Here is a 22,693-nt window from a genome sequence, read left to right as displayed (position 1 = left end):
CCTCGGACCACGTCTCTGCAATCCCACTGTGTGGGACTTGCTGGAGGTACCTGGTGGGCTAGTTGGCCGCTAAGGACACTTAACATTCTAGGGGACGTATTCCCCAACCCAGAATGTGCCAGGAGGCGCGTTTGTAGAGTTGTGTGGCCCCCCTTAATTACCTTTAGGCCCTGGGGACCTCATCCCCCAGGGCCTGATTAATTTTTTGTTTAATAAAAAAATGGGAGGGAGCCGCTCAGCCCCCCTCCCATGGCCAATTTCGGCCCCAGGGACCACATTCTCTGGGGCATGGCCAGATATTTATATTTTTTGGGTCATTTTTTTTTGGAGGGGGGTTGCGTGGCCCCTTTCCTGAGGCCTCTGTTGTGGTGGTCCCCGCTACAGACACCTGTATTGTATTTGCTCAAATCCCCGGGAAGGTGGTGGTTCCCGGGGCAGTGTGGGGGAGGGGTAGAAGCCTTCCACCTCACAACATTCATTATTATGCAGCCCTGGGGAGGTGGCGGTCCCCGGGCAGCGTGTGTGGCAGGAGCCACCCCACGCATAATTTACACAAGCCCCAGGGGCAGCATGGAGGGCAGGAGCTCCCCCATATATAATTTACACAAGCCCCGGGGAAGTGGTGGTCCCCGGGGCTGCGGGGGCCCCCATTGGCCAACGCATATATTTTCCTTATTGCCCCCGGTATTCGCCTACCATACGCAAAAACCGCTGAAATGTTTTTTTAAAGAAATGCTTTTTTTGGCCCTGGGGGTCCGTGTGGGACCCCCGAGCAAGCCTAGAGAGTCAGGATGGTTCTACCCTACCCCCTTATGTTGATCTTTCACCTTTTTCTTGTGACTCGGTTCAGCTTAGTCACAAGACGGCTGCCAACACTTCTTGGTTTGAAGTGTTGGCAGCCAATCAGAGAAAAGCTAGTGAACGGGAGGGTTTGCGGATCCATCGCCGTCACCGGATATCAATATTTATTTATTTTTCAATTTCTCAGGAACTACTGAAAGATTTACACCATTAGTAAGGGGTGCACTCTGGACAAAGAGCTACCCCTCTGCCAAATTTGGTGTAATTCCGTTCAGCAGTTTGCGCTGTAGCTGCAAAAAAAGGTTCCTATGGAAATTAATATGGAGAAAACGAGTTTTGGGGCCCGCCTTTTTTCTCAGCCCCCGCTTGATGAATCACCCCGAAACTTTGAAAACAGGAGCTAACCGAAACGCCCCATTAGTTTAAAAAATTTGGTGATGATTCGTCATATATATGTTAGTAATTATTTTAATAATTTTAAAATTATTACATCAATAAACATTAATTGTTTATTAATTGTTTTAAAGGAAATATATATGAATTATTATGTATGTGTGTTAAACTTTTTTAACTAAGTATATGTATTATATTTTGTAAAATGTATATTAAATCTACTTAATTTTTTTAAAATAATGTTATTATTGAATATATTTAATATTTTATTTTATTTATATATATAACACTATATACATATATATATATATATATATATATATATATATATATATATATATATATATATATATATATATATATATATATTCAGATGAGCCAGAACACTAATACACTTAGAATCGCAGTGGCAGTGGTAACATAGAAGGGTATGCATCTGACCAAAGCGAAAGCTGAAACACGTCACGCCACTCCCTTCAATAAAAAGAAAATTGCTTCTAATCCATTGTGCCCCCTGGTCTGCTTTGGTGGAAGGAAGACTGTCTGTAGCATATATATATATATATATATGCGAAAGCTTCTCTCTCCTTCGAAAAAGACAAGGGGGCGCAGCAGGTCTTCACGGATCCATGTATTCAAATTCACTGGCATGACGCGTTTCGGCGATTGCCTCTTCAGATGACTCTGATGTTGCAAAGTTCAATTTATTTACATTGCCCCTCCCCCTAAAGTAGAGTGGGGAACACCTGCACCAATCTCGTCAGAGAACACTCAGCTGTTTCTATGGTGTGGACTGCTGATCCCATCATGCAGTTTGTTCGCTGTTGCTGAGTGTCCCTTACAGCCGGAAGATTCTTTCTCACGGTAAGTGGCTGAAGATTGGTCGGTCTGAAAGTGAAACATTGTGCTGGGCAATAGAGGATTCTTGAGCCTTCGCTTCCAACCCCACCATCACGCTGTTGGCAGAGCTATGGAGACGGTGGTAAAGTAACTCCGTCTCTCCATGTATGTCACGGACTGTCAGCTGGCAGCAAAATTCTCTGCTTCCCTCGGATGTGGGGCGGTCTGGGTCGGGCCACTGCCACAGAACACTTGCTGGAAGGGTCCCCTTAGCGTGACACTGGCACACGCTGAATATACGAAAGCTTCTGTCTCCTTCGAAAAAGACAAGGGGGCGCAGCAGGTCTTCACGGATCCATATATTCGAATTCACTGGCATGACGTGTTTCGGCAATTGTCTCTTCAGATGCCTCTGATGTCGCAAAGTTAAATTTATTTACGTTGCCCCTCCCCCTAAAGTAGCGTGGGGAACACCTGCACCAATCTCGAAAGAGAACACTCAGCTGTTTCTATGGTGTGGACTGCAGATCCCATAATGCAGTTTGTTCGCTGTTGCTGAGAGTGTCTTTTACAGCCGGAAAATTCTTTCTCAGGGTAAGTGGCTGAAGATTGGTCGGTTTGAAAGTGAAACATTGTGCTGGGCAATAGAGGATTCTTGAGTCCTGCGCTTCCAACCCCACCATCACGCTGTGGGCAGAGCTTAGGAGACGGTGGTAAAGTAACTCCGTCTCTCCATGTATGTCACGACTGTCAGCTGGCAGCAAAATTCTCTGCTTCCCTCGGATGTAGGGCGGTCCGGGTCGGGTCACTGCCCCAGAACACTTGCTGGAAGGGTCCCCTTAGCGTGACACTGGCACACGCTGAATATGCGAAAGCTTCTCTCTCCTTCGAAAAAGACAAGGGGGTGCAGCAGGTCTTCACGGATCCATGTATTCGAATTCACTGGCATGACGCGTTTCGGCGATTGCCTCTTCAGATGCCTCTGATGTTGCAAAGTTCAATTTATTTATGTTGCCCCTCCCCCTAAAGTAGCGTGGGGAACACCTGCACCAATCTCGAAAGAGAACACTCAGCTGTTTCTATGGTGTGGACTGCAGATCCCATAATGCAGTTTGTTCGCTGTTGCTGAGAGTGTCTTTTACAGCCGGAAGATTCTTTCTCAGGGTAAGTGGCTGAAGATTGGTCGGTTTGAAAGTGAAACATTGTGCTGGGCAATAGAGGATTCTTGAGTCCTGCGCTTCCAACCCCACCATCACTCTGATGGCAGAGCTTTGGAGACGGTGGTAAAGTAACTCCGTCTCTCCATGTATGTCACGGACTGTCAGCTGGCAGCAAAATTCTCTGCTTTCCGCGGATGTGGGGCGGTCTGGGTCGGGCCACTGCCCCAGAACACTTGCTGGAAGGGTCCCCTTAGCGTGACACTGGCACACGCTGAATTTGCGAAAGCTTCTCTCTCCTTCGAAAAAGACAAGGGGGCGCAGCAGGTCTTCACGGATCCATATATTCGAATTCACTGGCATGACGTGTTTCGGCAATTGTCTCTTCAGATGCCTCTGATGTTGCAAAGTTCAATTTATTTACGTTGCCCCTCCCCCTAAAGTAGCGTGGGGAACACCTACACCAATCTCATCAGAGAACACTCAGCTGTTTCTATGGTGTGGACTGCAGATCCCGTCATGTAGTTGGATCGCTGTTGCTGAGAGTGTCTCTTACAGCCGGAAGATTCTTTCTCACGGTAAGTGGCTGAAGATTGGTCGGTTTGAAAGTGAAACATTGTGCTGGGCAATAGAGGACTCTTGAGTCCTGTACTTCCAATCACACCATCACGCTATTGGCAGAGCTTTGGAGACGGTGGTAAAGTAACTCCGTCTCTCCATGTATGTCACGGACTGTAAGCTGGCAGCAAAATTCTCTGCTTCCCTTGGATGTGGGGCGGTCTGTGTCAGGCCACTGCCCCAGAACACTTGCTGGAAGGGTCCCCTTAGCGTGACACTGGCACACGCTGAATATGCGAAAGCTTCTCTCTCCTTCGAAAAAGACAAGGGGGCGCAGCAGGTCTTCACGGATCCATGTATTCAAATTCACTGGCATGACGCGTTTCGGCGATTGCCTCTTCAGATGACTCTGATGTTGCAAAGTTCAATTTATTTACATTGCCCCTCCCCCTAAAGTAGAGTGGGGAACACCTGCACCAATCTCGTCAGAGAACACTCAGCTGTTTCTATGGTGTGGACTGCTGATCCCATCATGCAGTTTGTTCGCTGTTGCTGAGTGTCCCTTACAGCCGGAAGATTCTTTCTCACGGTAAGTGGCTGAAGATTGGTCGGTCTGAAAGTGAAACATTGTGCTGGGCAATAGAGGATTCTTGAGCCTTCGCTTCCAACCCCACCATCACGCTGTTGGCAGAGCTATGGAGACGGTGGTAAAGTAACTCCGTCTCTCCATGTATGTCACGGACTGTCAGCTGGCAGCAAAATTCTCTGCTTCCCTCGGATGTGGGGCGGTCTGGGTCGGGCCACTGCCACAGAACACTTGCTGGAAGGGTCCCCTTAGCGTGACACTGGCACACGCTGAATATACGAAAGCTTCTGTCTCCTTCGAAAAAGACAAGGGGGCGCAGCAGGTCTTCACGGATCCATATATTCGAATTCACTGGCATGACGTGTTTCGGCAATTGTCTCTTCAGATGCCTCTGATGTCGCAAAGTTAAATTTATTTACGTTGCCCCTCCCCCTAAAGTAGCGTGGGGAACACCTGCACCAATCTCGAAAGAGAACACTCAGCTGTTTCTATGGTGTGGACTGCAGATCCCATAATGCAGTTTGTTCGCTGTTGCTGAGAGTGTCTTTTACAGCCGGAAAATTCTTTCTCAGGGTAAGTGGCTGAAGATTGGTCGGTTTGAAAGTGAAACATTGTGCTGGGCAATAGAGGATTCTTGAGTCCTGCGCTTCCAACCCCACCATCACGCTGTGGGCAGAGCTTAGGAGACGGTGGTAAAGTAACTCCGTCTCTCCATGTATGTCACGACTGTCAGCTGGCAGCAAAATTCTCTGCTTCCCTCGGATGTAGGGCGGTCCGGGTCGGGTCACTGCCCCAGAACACTTGCTGGAAGGGTCCCCTTAGCGTGACACTGGCACACGCTGAATATGCGAAAGCTTCTCTCTCCTTCGAAAAAGACAAGGGGGTGCAGCAGGTCTTCACGGATCCATGTATTCGAATTCACTGGCATGACGCGTTTCGGCGATTGCCTCTTCAGATGCCTCTGATGTTGCAAAGTTCAATTTATTTATGTTGCCCCTCCCCCTAAAGTAGCGTGGGGAACACCTGCACCAATCTCGAAAGAGAACACTCAGCTGTTTCTATGGTGTGGACTGCAGATCCCATAATGCAGTTTGTTCGCTGTTGCTGAGAGTGTCTTTTACAGCCGGAAGATTCTTTCTCAGGGTAAGTGGCTGAAGATTGGTCGGTTTGAAAGTGAAACATTGTGCTGGGCAATAGAGGATTCTTGAGTCCTGCGCTTCCAACCCCACCATCACTCTGATGGCAGAGCTTTGGAGACGGTGGTAAAGTAACTCCGTCTCTCCATGTATGTCACGGACTGTCAGCTGGCAGCAAAATTCTCTGCTTTCCGCGGATGTGGGGCGGTCTGGGTCGGGCCACTGCCCCAGAACACTTGCTGGAAGGGTCCCCTTAGCGTGACACTGGCACACGCTGAATTTGCGAAAGCTTCTCTCTCCTTCGAAAAAGACAAGGGGGCGCAGCAGGTCTTCACGGATCCATATATTCGAATTCACTGGCATGACGTGTTTCGGCAATTGTCTCTTCAGATGCCTCTGATGTTGCAAAGTTCAATTTATTTACGTTGCCCCTCCCCCTAAAGTAGCGTGGGGAACACCTACACCAATCTCATCAGAGAACACTCAGCTGTTTCTATGGTGTGGACTGCAGATCCCGTCATGTAGTTGGATCGCTGTTGCTGAGAGTGTCTCTTACAGCCGGAAGATTCTTTCTCACGGTAAGTGGCTGAAGATTGGTCGGTTTGAAAGTGAAACATTGTGCTGGGCAATAGAGGACTCTTGAGTCCTGTACTTCCAATCACACCATCACGCTATTGGCAGAGCTTTGGAGACGGTGGTAAAGTAACTCCGTCTCTCCATGTATGTCACGGACTGTAAGCTGGCAGCAAAATTCTCTGCTTCCCTTGGATGTGGGGCGGTCTGTGTCAGGCCACTGCCCCAGAACACTTGCTGGAAGGGTCCCCTTAGCGTGACACTGGCACACGCTGAATATGCAAAAACTTCTCTCTCCTTCGAAAAAGACAAGGGGGCGCAGCAGGTCTTCACGGATCCATGTATTCAAATTCACTGGCATGACGCGTTTCGGCGATTGCCTCTTCAGATGACTCTGATGTTGCAAAGTTCAATTTATTTACATTGCCCCTCCCCCTAAAGTAGAGTGGGGAACACCTGCACCAATCTCGTCAGAGAACACTCAGCTGTTTCTATGGTGTGGACTGCAGATCCCATCATGCAGTTTGATCGCTGTTGCTGAGAGTGTCTTTTACAGCCGGAAGATTCTTTCTCACGGTAAGTGGCTGAAGATTGGTTGGTTTGAAAGTGAAACATTGTGCTGGGCAATAGAGGATTCTTGAGTCTGCGCTTCCAACCCCACCATCACGCTGTTGGCAGAGCTTTGGAGACGGTGGTAAATTAACTCCGTCTCTCCATGTATGTCACGGACTGTCAGCTGGCAGCAAAATTCTCTGCTTCCCTCGGATGAGGGGTGGTCTGGGCCGGGCCACTGCCCCAGAACACTTACTGGAAGGGTCCCCTTAGCATGACACTGGCACACGCAGAATATGCGAAAGCTTCTCTCTCCTTCGAAAAAGACAAGGGGACGCAGCAGGTCTTCACGGATCCATGTATTCGAATTTACTGGCATGCCGCGTTTCGGCGATTGCCTCTTCAGATGCCTCTGATGTTGCAAAGTTCAATTTATTACTGTTGCCCCTCCCCCTAAAGTAGCATGGGGAACACCTGCACCAATTTCGTCAGAGAACACTCAGCTGTTTCTATGGTGTGGACTGAAGATCCCATCATGCAGTTTGTTCGCTGTTGCTGAAAGTGTCTCTTACAGCCGGAAGGTTCTTTCTGACGGTAAGTGGCTGAAGATTGCGGTTTGAAAGTGAAACATTGTGCTGGGCAATAGAGGATTCTTGAGTCTGCGCTTCCAACCCCACCATCACGCTGTTGGCAGAGCTTTGGAGACGGTGGTAAATTAACTCCGTCTCTCCATGTATGTCACGGACTGTCAGCTGGCAGCAAAATTCTGTGCTTCCCTCGGATGTGGGGCGGTCTGGGTCGGGCCACTGCCCCAGAACACTTGCTGGAAGGGTCCCCTTAGCGTGACATTGGCACACGCTGAATATGCGAAAGCTTTTCTCTCCTTCGAAAAAGACAAGGGGGCGCAGCAGGTCTTCATGGATCCATGTATTTGAATTTACTGGCATGCCGCGTTTCCGCAATTGCCTGTTCAGATGCCTCTGATGTTGCAAAGTTCAATTTATTTACGTTGCCCCTCCCCCTAAAGTAGCGTGGGGAACACCTGCACCAATCTCGTCAGAGAACACTCAGCTGTTTCTATGGTGTGGACTGCAGATCCCATCATGCAGTTTGTTTGCTGTTGCTGAGAGTGTCTCTTACAGCCGGAAGATTCTTTCTAACGGTAAGTGGCTGAAGATTGGTCGGTCTGAAAGTGAAACATTGTGCTGGGCAATAGGGAATTCTTAAGTCCTGCGCTTCCAACCTCACCATCACGCTGTTGGCAGAGCTTTGGAGATGGTGGTAAAGTAACTCCGTCTCTCCATGTATGTCACTGACTGTCAGCTGGCAGCAAAATTCTCTACTTTCCTCGGATGTGGGGCGGTCTGGGTCAGGCCACTGCCCCAGAACACTTGCTGGAAGGGTCCCCTTAGCGTGGCACTGGCACACGCTGAATATGCGAAAGCTTCTCTCTCCTTCGAAAAAGACAAGGGGGCGCAGCAGGTCTTCACGGATCCATGTATTCGAATTTACTGGCATGACACGTTTCGGCGATTGTCTCTTCAGATGCCTCTGATGTTGTAAAGTTCAATTTATTTATGTTGCCCCTCCCCCTAAAGTAGCGTAGGGAACACCTGCACCAATCTCGTCAGAGAACACTCAGCTGTTTCTATGGTGTGGACTGCAGATCCCATCATGCAGTTTGTTCGCTGTTGCTGAGAGTGTCTCTTAAAGCCGGAAGATTCTTTCTCACGGTAAGTGGCTGAAGATTGGTCGGTTTGAAAGTGAAACATTGTGCTGGGCAATAGAGGATTCTTGAGTCCTGCGCTTCCAACCCCACCATTACGCTGTTGGCAGAACTTTGGAGACGGTGGTAAAGTAATTCCGTCTCTCCATGTATGTCACAGACTGTCAGCTGGCAGCAAAATTCTCTGCTTCCCTCAGATATGGGGCGTTCTGGGTCGGGCCACTGCCCCGGAGGACTTGCTGGAAGGGTCCCCTTAGCGTGACACTGGCACATACTGAATATGCGAAAGCTTCTCTCTCTTTTGAAAAAGACGAGGGAGCGCAGCAGGTCTTCACAGATCCATGTATTCGAATTCACTGGCATGAAGCGTTTCGGCGATTGCCTCTGATGTTGCAAAGTTCAATTTATTTACGTTGCCCCTCCCCCTAAAGTAGCGTGGGGAACACCTGTACCAATCTCGTCAGAGAACACTCAGCTGTTTCTATTGCTGGAAGATGAGTCCATTGCTCTTATTATGGTGATCTTCCTTCTATTTGAGAAGATTCTCAGAAGAAATGCTTCTTCTTAGAAAGTCAAAGTCAAATGATTATAATGGGACGGAACTTTCAACAGTTGCAATAGGAAAAGTTATGAATCAATCAAATCTCTCCTTTTAAAGTCATATGGCTTTGCGTACGCTTATGATGCGCTTACGCAGCTCTTTCGATACCAGTACGCATGATGTTCTACTGCGATTTGTGTAATTATTTTTAAAAGTAATATATGATTGTTAGAACTGTAAAAAAAATTGTTCATAGTTATCCCAAATAATATCTTCCCTTAGTATGTACATTAAATACATAAATATATGTTTTAACCATGTAGAAACATTGGCGCCTTTCGCGTACAGAACACCGTACATGACGTCACACGGAAGCTTTCATTGCGACGGTTAACGTCAAACCATATTTGTACTGTATGCGCGGGTACACGCTGAGTATGATTTGCAGTGCAAAGTATATTGCGATCACCGTCTCAGTGACAAATCAGAGCTCATGGAGCGCTAAGGAAAATGATTAGAAGTGGTCACTCATTGGAGATGCGATTCTGGGCCTGCCTCTGCGCACATGATAACACCGCCCCATCCCTCTCTGTTGTTAATTGTTGTTGAACGGTTAAGTAGGAGAAAACCTACTTGTAGTGCGCACTGTTCCTACTGGAAAACTCCTTTTCCAACAATTTAAGAAAAACTACTGTTCAGATTAATCAAAATTCAATCAATAATGTATAGTTTCTCGTTCTATTGTTTAATTCATAGAACTTTTATGCAACTTGTATACATTAATACAATATACTCATGTATATTAATGTTTGTCTATACGTTCTGAAGAACAAGGGATCTATATTTACATATAAATAAGACTTTTTATGCAACATATATTCTCTTTACATATCTCTGGGCATTTCAAATGCATTGATCATGAATAATACACTGAATGATGTAAGTTGTTAATCTTGAAAATCGAAGCCGAATGCATTTCGGGACCCGGAGGTACCCTTCCTCAGGGGGGAAATCCTAAAACATACAGAAGAACTTATCAGTAAAAAATTGAGAAATATTTACAGCTTTATATGCGATATTGAGAAATGAAGGACTCTAGAGGGGAACAATGAAATATGGTGGTATAAAACATTGTACATTAGTAAGAGAGTTGAAACCTGAATTTGTGTTCTAGCAGGCTTGACCTGCATAATGCGGTATATACTATGAAACACATCACGTCATATAATGATCACATCAGACCTTCTAGAGGGTATTGCGCACGTGTTACAAATAAACCGTGCAAGTAAACAGATATAAACCTTGTATATCATGTGCATGTTATCAGACCCAATCTAAATGCAAAGAGTACATTAAAAATAAACATCGTTTAAACTGTGAAGAAACACAAAGTTGTCATGAAGAAACCATATTTATACACATTCATGTGTTTGAAAATATTAATATGAACCCTAAAAAAATGAGATGTTCAGCCTAAAGGATTTCATCATAAAAATGCACAGAAAACATCAATATGTACTAATTCATATAGTGCTGTGTGTGATCACGATTTCATATATGCATCTATTGACTGAATAAATGTAGAAAATGGTGTGCTACTAATGGGTTAGTATAAACTGCCGAAAACAAAACCTGTGGGAGATTAAAAACGAAACATTCCATGTAAACATTGTGCTATATGTTTAACTACCAAAAGCATGAAGGGAGATAAATATGTACCTGTGGCATACAACAATGCTTAGTGCCGATGGTCTCAAAACCCAATAGAATATGCACTGCACAGCTGTGTATACAAAAACGAAATGCTAGATTAAAAAATGTAATATATTCTAAAGCTACAGCTTTCTCATGGTTCCGTGGAGAAGGAGTGAAACGCATACCTACTGCTGGGATGATATCCCGAGAATGACAAGAATGATGACTACGGGTGCTGGGACAAGTAATTTCATAGAAGCTTTCCGGCGACGGTTACTGAAAAAAACATAACGGGAGAATGTCCCTGTTAAGTAACACTCACTGGCCAAATTGAGAAATGTTATGCAATCTATGGTAGCTATGTAAGTTACCTTGGACAGTAGATTGCGAATGTCAGGGCACACCGTAAACGTATGCTCTTAAGATGAATGGGAAATGCAGGAAACGGGAACCGCTAAACAAAGATAAAATAAAGGAACGAGTGTTGTAATGGGGTTTCTAGTAACGGAATGAAACGATGCAGTGGCTGGGAAGAGTGCAACAAGCACCTTTACCGTTGCTTCTAATCTGGGCTCTTCTTCACTCTCACGGACTCCGACTGGGACTATCGGGTAACCGCGGAAGGTTACCATACGGATATATAAAGAGTTCCGAGGCTTCAGATCTCTACTATTGATTGTGGGATATGTATTTCCCTCAAATCAAGCTCTAAGGTGGGACTGGAGTTGTGTGGAATACTGACAGCACTAAATCTCAGAAATGCATCACGAAGCTGTGATGAGGCTATCGTGAAGGTGTATGGATGCAACACCTGATGTCGGAAAATCATCCGATTTAATAAAAAAAATTCCGCTGTAGTCTAGTGAATAATAGCAACACAAGTGCCATATATTATCTATGGATAGTTCAAGTGTAGGGAAAAAATCTGAGAGTGTATGTACTACAGTGAGTTGGGTAGAGCATGTCATGTGGTATACTGCATGAACAGTAATGATGTATAAAATGAAAAGCATACAAAAATAGTGTTATGGAATTCAATATAAGACATCACTAAACAAAATTGCAGTACGGTAATAAACAATATGATGAACACTGCTCATGTAAATGTAATGATACCTCATCTAGTTGTGAACTAATAATTGGGTAGTTTGGATGCTACCTATAATAGAACATACTGTATTGGCTCATCCAGCTGATGAGCATCTGCATCTTGAAAAGTTTCAAAACTTTCTAACATGTTATCATTATATATGGCTGGATATCCACGAGATAATGTACATAATTATAAATCATGTAGAAACATTGGCGCCTTTCACGTACAGAACACCGTACATGACGTCACACGGAAGCTTTCATTGCGACGGTTAACGTCAAACCATATTTGTACTGTATGCGCGGGTACACGCTGAGTATGATTAGCAGTACAAAGTATATTGCAATCACTGTCTCAGTGACAAATCAGAGCTCAGGGCGCGCTAAGGAAAATAATTAGTAGTGGTCACTCATTGGAGATGCGATTCTGGGCCTGCCTCTGCGCACATGATAACACCGCCCCATCCCTCTCTGTTGTTAATTGTTGTTGAACGGTTAAGTAGGAGAAAACCTACTTGTAGTGCGCACTGTTCCTACTGGAAAACTCCTTTTCCAACAATTTAAGAAAAACTACTGTTCAGATTAATCAAAATTCAATCAATAATGTATAGTTTCTCGTTCTATTATTTAATTCATAGAACTTTTATGCAACTTGTATACATTAATACATTATACTCATGTATATTAATGTTTGTCTATACGTTCTGAAGAACAAGGGATCTATATTTACATATAAATAAGACTTTTTATGCAACATATATTCTCTTTACATATCTCTGGGCATTTCAAATGCATTGATCATGAATAATACACTGAATGATGTAAGTTGTTAATCTTGAAAATCGAAGCCGAATGCATTTCGGGACCCGGAGGTACCCTTCCTCAGGGGCGAAATCCTAAACATACAGAAGAACTTATCAGTAAAAAATTGAGAAATATTTACACCTTTATATGTGACATTGAGAAATGAAGGACTCTAGAGGGGAACAATGAAATATGGTGGTATAAAACATTGTACATTAGTAAGAGAGTTGAAACCTGAATTTGTGTTCTAGCAGGCTTGACCTGCATAATGCGGTATATACTATGAAACACATCACGTCATATAATGATCACATCAGACCTTCTAGAGGGTATTGCACACGTGTTACAAATAAACCGTGCAAGTAAACAGATATAAACCTTGTATATCATGTGCATGTTATCAGACCCAATCTAAATGCAAAGAGTACATTAAAAATAAACATTGTTTAAACTGTGAAGAAACACAAAGTTGTCATGAAGAAACCATATTTATACACATTCATGTGTTTGAAAATATTAATATGAACCCTAAAAAAATGAGATGTTCAGCCTCAAGGATTTCATCATAAAAATGCACCAAAAACATCAATATGTACTAATTCATATAGTGCTGTGTGTGATCACGATTTCATATATGCATTTATTGACTGAATAAATGTAGAAAATGGTGTGCTACTAATGGGTTAGTATAAACTGCCGAAAACAAAACCTGTGGGAGATTAAAAACGAAACATTCCATGTAAACATTGTGCTACATGTTTAACTACCAAAAGCATGAAGGGAGATAAATATGTACCTGTGGCATACAACAATGCTTAGTGCCGATGGTCTCAAAACCCAGTAGAATATGCACTGCACAGCTGTGTATACAAAAACGAAATGCTAGATTAAAAAATGGAATATATTCTAAAGCTACAGCTTTCTCATGGTTCCGTGGAGAAGGAGTGAAACGCATACCTACTGCTGGGATGATATCCAGAGAATGACAAGAATGATGACCACGGGTGCTGGGACAAGTAATTTCATAGAAGCTTTCCGGCGACGGTTACTGAAAAAAACATAACGGGAGGATGTCCCTGTTAAGTAACACTCACTGGTCAAATTGAGAAATGTTATGCAATCTATGGTAGCTATGTAAGTTACCTTGGAAAGTAGATTGCGAATGTCAGGGCACACCGTAAACGTATGCTCTTAAGATGAATGGGAAATGCAGGAAACGGGAACCGCTAAACAAAGATAAAATAAAGGAACGAGTGTTGTAATGTGGTTTCTAGTAACGGAATGAAACGATGCAGTGGCTGGGAAGAGTGCAACAAGCACATTTACCGTTGCTTCTAATCTGGGCTCTTCTTCACTCTCACGGACTCCGACTGGGACTATCGGGTGACCGCGGAAGGTTACCATACGGATATATAAAGAGTTCCGAGGCTTCAGATCTCTGCTATTGATTGTGGGATATGTAGTTCTCTCAAATCAAGCTCTAAGGTGGGACTGGGGTTGTGTGGAATACTGACAGCACTAAATCTCAGAAATGCATCACGAAGCAGTCATGAGGCTATCGTGAAGGTGTATGGATGCAACACCTGATGTCGGAAAATCATCCGATTTAATAAAAAAAATTCCGCTGCAGTCTAGTGAATAATAGCAACACAAGTGCCATATATTATCTATGGATAGTTCAAGTGTAGGGAAAAAATCTGAGAGTGTATGTACTACAGTGAGTTGGGTAGAGCATGTCATGTGGTATACTGCATGAACAGTAATGATGTATAAAATGAAAAGCATACAAAAATAGTGTTATGGAATTCAATATAAGACATCACTAAACAAAATTGCAGTACGGTAATAAACAATATGATGAACACCGCTCATGTAAATGTAATGATACCTCATCTAGTTGTGAACTAATAAATGGGTAGTTTGGATGCTACCTATAATAGAACATACTGTATTGGCTCATCCAGCTGATGAGCATCTGCATCTTGAAAAGTTTCAAAACTTTCTAACATGTTATCATTATATATGGCTGGATATCCACGAGATAATGTACATAATTATAAACCATGTAGAAACATTGGCGCCTTTCGCGTACAGAACACCGTACATGACGTCACACGGAAGCTTTCATTGCGACGGTTAACGTCAAACCATATTTGTACTGTATGCCCGGGTACACGCTGAGTATGATTAGCAGTACAAAGTATATTGCGATCACCGTCTCAGTGACAAATCAGAGCTCAGGGCGCGGTAAGGAAAATGATTAGAAGTGGTCACTCATTGGAGATCCGATTCTGGGCCTGCCTCTGCGCACATGATAACACCGCCCCATCCCTCTCTGTTGTTAATTGTTGTTGCACACACTCACACTTGCACATGCACGGTGCATTCCGCCGACACTCCCCATATGCCATCACCTAGCATTCTTGCTATCACTAAGCCTGGAAACCAATACATTAGCCAATCATTCTTATAGACCGTGAAAACGCTACCAATGATGGCCCTGGGCTTAGTTTGCTAAGCCCATGTGGTTCCCGTATAATGCGGGCACTGACGTGAGCACGCTCTCTTTTGCCTGCCTGTGCTATGGTGACAGACAGAGTGTCGTCATCGATTTTAATACAAACTCATTGCTCGAGCGGAGAGGACTCCTGACACTTGACGTGGTTTCACTGCTGCTGCCGCCCAGCCACAATACCATAGGCGCTGAGGCGGCGGCGCCCGCACGCAAAACTCCCCAGTCCCAGCGAAACCGCAGCCTTTGAAGACACGACAAAAGATGACAGAAGCAAAGGTAAGAGAAGCCGTCACAACATCAGCCTCCACTGTAAATTGTATATGCATGATGCAATTTTTATCTCCATCATATGGCTCTCCTACCCCTCAATGGTTTTAAATTGTATGCACATAGTATGAAAGTTTCTTTCTGCGTCACAAGGTCCTATTCACCTCTAATTTTATAAATTCTGCCTGCATAAATTTCGGTTTCGTATTTTTGAACTGTCACATGCTTTAGCCTGTATTCTTATACATTTTGGGTTCATAATACTATATTACTTTTAATCCGTCACGTGGCCCTCCCAGCTCTTTTTTGCTTTATTTTTCCTGAATATATGCTTTCTGGTTCATTGTGTTTGCTCCCTCCTAATTCTACCATTAGTTTTAATATTTATTACTGAGTCACGTGAAACTCCCAAGCCTGTATTCTTTTAAATGATGGCTACATGGTTGTAATAGTTATTGCTGCGTCATATGGCCCTCCCAGACCTCTATTTCAATTAATGTTTAGGAATAGAATCGAGTAATGTTTAGAACACTATGACAAATGTAAGATGTTTTAAAAAAAATTTCAACTGAAGTTTCTTCATTTTGAATACATATTCCATTCATATTCACGTTTTTGAATACTTGTAAGTCTAAACGAATGTAATTGGATTGTAATGTAAACCTATTCATGATTGCATTTTTACTCTACAGGTACCTTTTAAGAAAATGGACATTCTTCTGTAGTGTGGCTCACTGGTTAGAGGCGGCAGACCCGAGAGCAGAGGACGGCCCGGGACCAGGGTTCGATTCCCGGCGCGGCAGGTTTCTGGACCAAGGTCAGCGGACTCGATAATTCTCTCGCCTCGGTGCCCACTCTGATCAGCGATCACACTCGGCAACTCTGGGCATTAGCTTGCCTCATCTTCACTAACGGCCCCACCAGACCGCCGGGGATGCCTGGTCTCACCCTGGAGATACCCATTAAGGGACCATCTCTCAGGGAAGCCAGGAAGGGTTTCGCAGCGGTCGAAGCGCCTTGGGACCCTACGGGTAAGTAGTGCGCTATATAAATGCCAATACATACACATACATACATCTTCTTAGACTTCTTAGTCTGACAAATACTGGCTTTCAGTGGATACTTCTGGTAAGTGCAAGTTTTTCAACATTTATTAGTCCGTTTTCAAAGTTATTGTTCAAAAATATAACTGCTTGTAATAGTTTAAACTGTCTAAATTTTTTTATCAAATAATTTAAAGGCTAATCTTTTTAAATCATTTTGTAATGTATCTAAAGTAGATTTCTGTACCGTAAAATGTAAACTCTCCATACAAAAAATCATATTTCTATAATATTTTCTATAGATTTCCAAACCTTTAACAAAGACAATTGTTCATGATTCCCGGAGTAACAAAATTCAGACCTATCAAGAGTTTTTATTATATTGAAGGTAACTTTTCCCTACAAAAAAGGTTCCCTATCTCTTTATTATTTATTATATTGCACTGATATAAAATTGCCAATATAATTTCTCTTTATGAAATTAAAAAAAGCAAAATATTTCACCTAACCATTCATATCTCTCTAAAAGGTTTTCCTACAGCAATTGAACTGTCCCGACTATGACTAATGGCAGTTAGTAATCTTAGGGCCATATGTATCAAGCAAATTCGCATTCGCAAAGGCCGAAATTCTGCGAATTTCGGCCTTTGCGAATGAGAATTTGCTAAATGGTATGTATAAAGCAAAATCTGGTGCAAAACAAGGAATCGCAAAATTTGTGATTCCTTATCTTGCAATTGCATTTAACGAATCGCAAATTTTGCGATTCCTTAAATGCAATGTATGAAGCCCAAAAAAATTGCAAATTACCACCAACTTCAAGTTGGTGGTAAGTTGTGAATTCCTTGAAAAATGCACATTTTTGTATTTTTCAAAGTGCCATGTAACGCACATACATGCCCTTAGGGCATGTATGTGCGCCATATGTGCACCCATGCATATTTCAGGGGTAAAAATTATTCTCAATTTGCGATTCTCAAATTGCGAATCGCAAATTGAGAATAACTTCCCATTCATTCCTATGGGCCTCCTGGCCCATAGAAATGAATGGGAAAGTATTCCTTAATTGCAATTCGCAATTTGCTAATCGCAATTAAGGAATACCAAGAATTCACCAAAAAAATGTGAATTTGTACATATGTACCAATTTGCAATTCTGAAATAGCGATCTCTTAAAAATCCCTATTTCAGAATTGCAAATCAGCTTGATGATACATATGGCCCTTAATAGCTTACCCCCAGATGCATCAAGAATCCATTTTGGGATTCCTTATGAGCGAAAAATAAGGTTTCGCTAATAAGGAAGAGCAAAATGCCATGCATGAAGAACTCGCTTAAAAAATAGCGATTTCTTAAAATTCCTTAATTGCGACTCGCAATTAAGGAATACCTCCCCGTTCATTCCTATGGGCCTAGAGGCAATGAATGGGAAAACATTCTCAATTTGCAATTAGCGAATCGCAAATTGAAAATGCAATTTCAAGGGTGCAAGGTAGAGACAAATGGATTCTATGTCTTCGATTTTGTAAAAGAATGTGACAGATAGCATTCATCTATAACTGTGCTCACTAGAGCCTTCAATCTACACTGCGGACAGAAGGGTTCACAACTTCAATTCAGCTTTCCATCTACACTAAGGACACCATTGAATCCAGCCTTGCTTTATTTAAAGCAGAGGCAATTCTACTGTATTCTCAAGTTATGCAAACAGTAACAAAAGAGCATTCATCGATCTTTGTGTCAATAACTGTCTTCAATCTACACTGCAGACAGCACGCTACACAACTTCAATTCAGCGTTCGATCTAAATTTCTCTTCATTATCAGTGCTGAGAACTGCCTTCAATATATTCTGCAGTCAGTTGAGTTCAAAGCTTGACACCAGTATTACAGAAAACATTAAATCCAGCCTTGTTTTATGTAAGGTACCGACTAATGGATTCTATATCTTCTGATTTTGTAAAAGAATGTGACGAATAGTATTCATCTATAATTATGCTCACAAGAGCCTTCAATCTACACTGCAGACAGCAAAGTTCACAACTTCAATTCAGGTTTGGATCTACACTAAATACACCATTAGATCCTGCATTGCTTTATTTAAGGCAGAGACAATTGCACTGTGTCTTCATATTCTATTTACTGTGACAAAATAGCATTCATCAATCTTTGTGTCAACAACCTCCTTCAATCTACACTGCGGACAGAAGGGTTCACAACTTCAGCTCAGCTTTAGAACTAAAATTATCTTCAATATCTGTCCTTACAACAATCCTCAATATATTCTGCAGTCAGTAAAAATTCAAACTTCATAGCAAGAGCTCCACTTCTACAGAAACCATTGAATTCAGCCTCACTTTATTTAAGGTAGAGACTAATGGGTTTTGTAAAAGAAAGTCACAAATAGTATTCATCTATAACTGCTAACTAGAGCTTTCAATCTACACTACAGACAGCTCAGTTCACAACTTCAATTCACCTTTCCTTCTACATTAAGAACACCATTGTATTGAGCTTTACTTTCCTTAAGAGAGACACAATTATACTGCGTCCTCAGATACTGTTAACTTTCACAAAATAGCATTCATCAATCTTTGTGTCAACAATTGCCTTCAATCTACATTGCAGGCAGCTCAGTTCACAACTTCAAATCAGCTTTCCTTCTAGATAAAGGACAGCATTGTATTCAGCCTTGCTTTCCTTAACGCAGAGATAATTATACTGTGTCCTCAGACTCTGTTAACTAAGATAAAATAGCATTCATCGATCTTTGTGTCAACAACTGCCTTCAATCAACACTGGGGACAGCTGTATTCACAACTTCAATTCAGCTTTCCTTCTGCATTAAGGACTGCATTGCATTCAGCCTTTTTTCCTTATGGCAGAGACAATTATACTGTGTCCTCAGATTCTGTTATCTGTAACTAAATAGCATTCTTCAATCTTTGTGTGAACAACTGCCTTCAATCTACACTATGGACAGCTCAGTTCACAACTTCAATTGAGCTTTCCTTCCACATTAAGGGCAGTATTGTTTTCAGCCTTGCTTTCCTTATGACAGACAAAAGCGAGAAAAGGTGCCCACACCCTCTTGTATTAGTATAGAGCCAATCAAAAGAATACCAAGTGCAAATTTATGAAACTCGGTAAGGTACTTTTATTTATACCTGTTACTCACATTATTTTTGGATTATTTGTATAAGAACTTTTATGTTTTGGCAGAAATAGATACACACATATTGAACACGTTCATCTACAATTGATAAACTTTTCAAAAAGAAAAAAACAAATTTAAAACAGTACCGCAATAACACAGAACATACACATTATAAACAAACAGTTCATGAATTTTGTCAAAATGAATTAATATTTATAGACAAAACAAAGCAAAGTGCGACCAAGAGCAAAGACAAATTAAATAGATGTCAATAAATCACTCAATGATACTAAAGGCTCTTGTGAATGTGCCGACGCGTTTCAGGTTCGAACAGCAAGTTTTCGAACCCTCATCAGGGCTTTGTTAGTTTGTCTGTGTAAAACACAAAAATAATAAAGTTTTATTGAAAAACTGAGTGCCTCAATCTGTACCATCCTATATTAGTGAAAACGATTGAAAAATACCTGTATCAATCAAGTAGTGCGTTTTTATTAAATGAATCAGGGGGACAATGCTGCAAGCTTCCGATCTGAAAAGAACGAAGCATAGTTTGTATCAGGGCTTGTTTAATTTCGCCGATATAGTGTGGGAAAAAGGAGTCCCATTAATCCACCTACCACACTGCGCATCATCCGACGCCTTGTGAAGAGAGGAGGTTGTGGTCTTTAAATCAATCGACCTGATTTGGAAAAAATGATGAACTTGTTACACAGCCGTGTAACACAGCAAAAAAGGCGGGTATTAACCAAAACTTAATGAATCCCATACCTTCTTTTATGTTTCAAAAGTGGAGAAAATATCCTGTAGGTGCTGGCACTATGCTTCGATGAGAAAGCCTATTTAGAAAAATGATACAGAAATGACTGCACGTCAGATCACAGCCGCAGAAAAAATTGAGCGCTTCTTGTCAGTGGATAGAAACAATCGATTGGCACTCTGTGACATACCTGTAATCCGGTTTGGATTCAGGTGCACGTTTTTTTGGCAGCCCACGTACTGTCCGTATATTTCTCAGATGCTTGGAGCCCACTAAAGTAAAACACAGGGTGGGGGAAGAAGAAACAAGTCCCCGTGAGTTTCGAGTGAATTACGTGCATATAAGCGCTCATTGAGCCGGATTCATAGTTCCTAAGGACTGGCCTGTGTGTCTTTAACCGTCACTCGCTATTCTCCTTCTCAAGGTTCCCACTCGTATGGAAGACCGCGGGCGGTCACCATCTTGGTAATTAAAGGCAGGGGCGGAGAATTCCTACTCCCTTGGCATAAATGCTCTATAACTCGAAAACCCATGTTTATAAGTGTGGCTGTGCCATTGAAAAAAACGGAGCCATACACCTATGATTATTAAAAAAGAAGGGGGGCGTAGGGGGGGAATCATTTTATTTTTGGATTATTTTTATAAGAACTTTTATGTTTTGTCTGGCTAATGCGCAGGTTCACCTGTTGGTTTGTCTTGCCAATATAGATTTTTTGGCAAGGGCACATTATCACCTATACAACGTTTTTGGTCTTACAGTTAGAAAACCCTGTGTGTGAACCTGCGCATTAGCCAGCATAGATCTCGGATCAAGAAGAAAATTCAAACTGCGCCCATGGTAGAGCACTTCATGGAAAAATCGCATTTTGAACATGAATTCAAATGGACAGTACTATTTACAATAAATGCAGTACAGCGCCCCACGGATGTCGACAGGGTGTTACTTCAAAAGGAAGCTTACCTTATTTTGAAATTTAACAGCACATTGACAGGTTTGAATACCATGTCTGAATTGGCTAGACTGTGATGGCTGTATTACCTGCTTTGGCATATGGCGGTATAAAGAGATGATTCTTGCTTTCACCACAAAATGATTCCCCCCCTACGCCCCCCTTCTTTTTTAATAATCATAGGTGTATGGCTCCATTTTTTTCAATGGCACAGCCACACTTATAAACATGGGTTTTCGAGTTATAGAGCATTTATTTGTCACGAAACGAGTCAGGACTACGATTCCCATAATGCCAAGGGAGTAGGAATTCTCCGCCCCTGCCTTTAATTACCAAGATGGTGACCGCCCGCGGTCTTCCATACGAGTGGGAACCTTGAGAAGGAGAATAGCGAGTGACGTTTAAAGACACACAGGTCAGTCCTTAGGAACTATGAATCCGGCTTAATGAGCGCTTATATGCACGTAATTCACTCGAAACTCACAGGGACTTGTTTCTTCTTCCCCCACCCTGTGTTTTACTTTAGTGGGCTCCAAGCATCTGAGAAATATACGGACAGTACGTGGGCTGCCAAAAAAATGTGCACCTGAATCCAAACCGGATTACAGGTATGTCACAGAGTGCCAATCAATTGTTTCTATCCACTGACAAGAAGCGCTCAATTTTTTCGGCGGCTGTGATCTGACGTGCAGTCGTTTCTGTATCATTTTTCTAAATAGGCTTTCTCATCAAAGCATAGTGCCAGCACCTACAGGATATTTTCTCCACTTTTGAAACATAAAAGAAGGTATGGGATTCATTAAGTTTTGGTTAATACCCGCCTTTTTTGCTGTGTTACACGGCTGTGTAACAAGTTCATCATTTTTTCCAAATCAGGTCGATTGATTTAAAGACCACAACCTCCTCTCTTCACAAGGCGTCGGATGATGCGCAGTGAGGTAGGTGGATTAATGGGACTCCTTTTTCCCACACTATATCGGCGAAATTAAACAAGCCCTGATACAAACTATGCTTCGTTCTTTTCAGATCGGAAGCTTGCAGCATTGTCCCCCTGATTCATTTAATAAAAACGCACTACTTGATTGATACAGGTATTTTTCAATCGTTTTCACTAATATAGGATGGTACAGATTGAGGCACTCAGTTTTTCAATAAAACTTTATTATTTTTGTGTTTTACACAGACAAACTAACAAAGCCCTGATGAGGGTTCGAAAACTTGCTGTTCGAACCTGAAACGCGTCGGCACATTAACAAGAGCCATTAGTATCATTGAGTGATTTATTGACATCTATTTAATTTGTCTTTGCTCTTGGTCGCACTTTGCTTTGTTTTGTCTATAAATATTAATTCATTTTGACAAAATTCATGAACTGTTTGTTTATAATGTGTATGTTCTGTGTTATTGCGGTACTGTTTTAAATTTGTTTTTTTCTTTTTGAAAAGTTTATCAATTGTAGATGAACGTGTTCAATATGTGTGTATCTATTTCTGCCAAAACACAAAAGTTCTTATAAAAATAATCCAAAAATAATGTGAGTAACAGGTATAA

This window comes from Lissotriton vulgaris, chromosome 2_1 (genome assembly GCF_964263255.1).
Source record: "Lissotriton vulgaris chromosome 2_1, aLisVul1.2, whole genome shotgun sequence".
Taxonomy (NCBI): Eukaryota; Metazoa; Chordata; class Amphibia; order Caudata; family Salamandridae; genus Lissotriton; species Lissotriton vulgaris.
Note: the sequence above shows the minus strand (reverse complement) of the source record.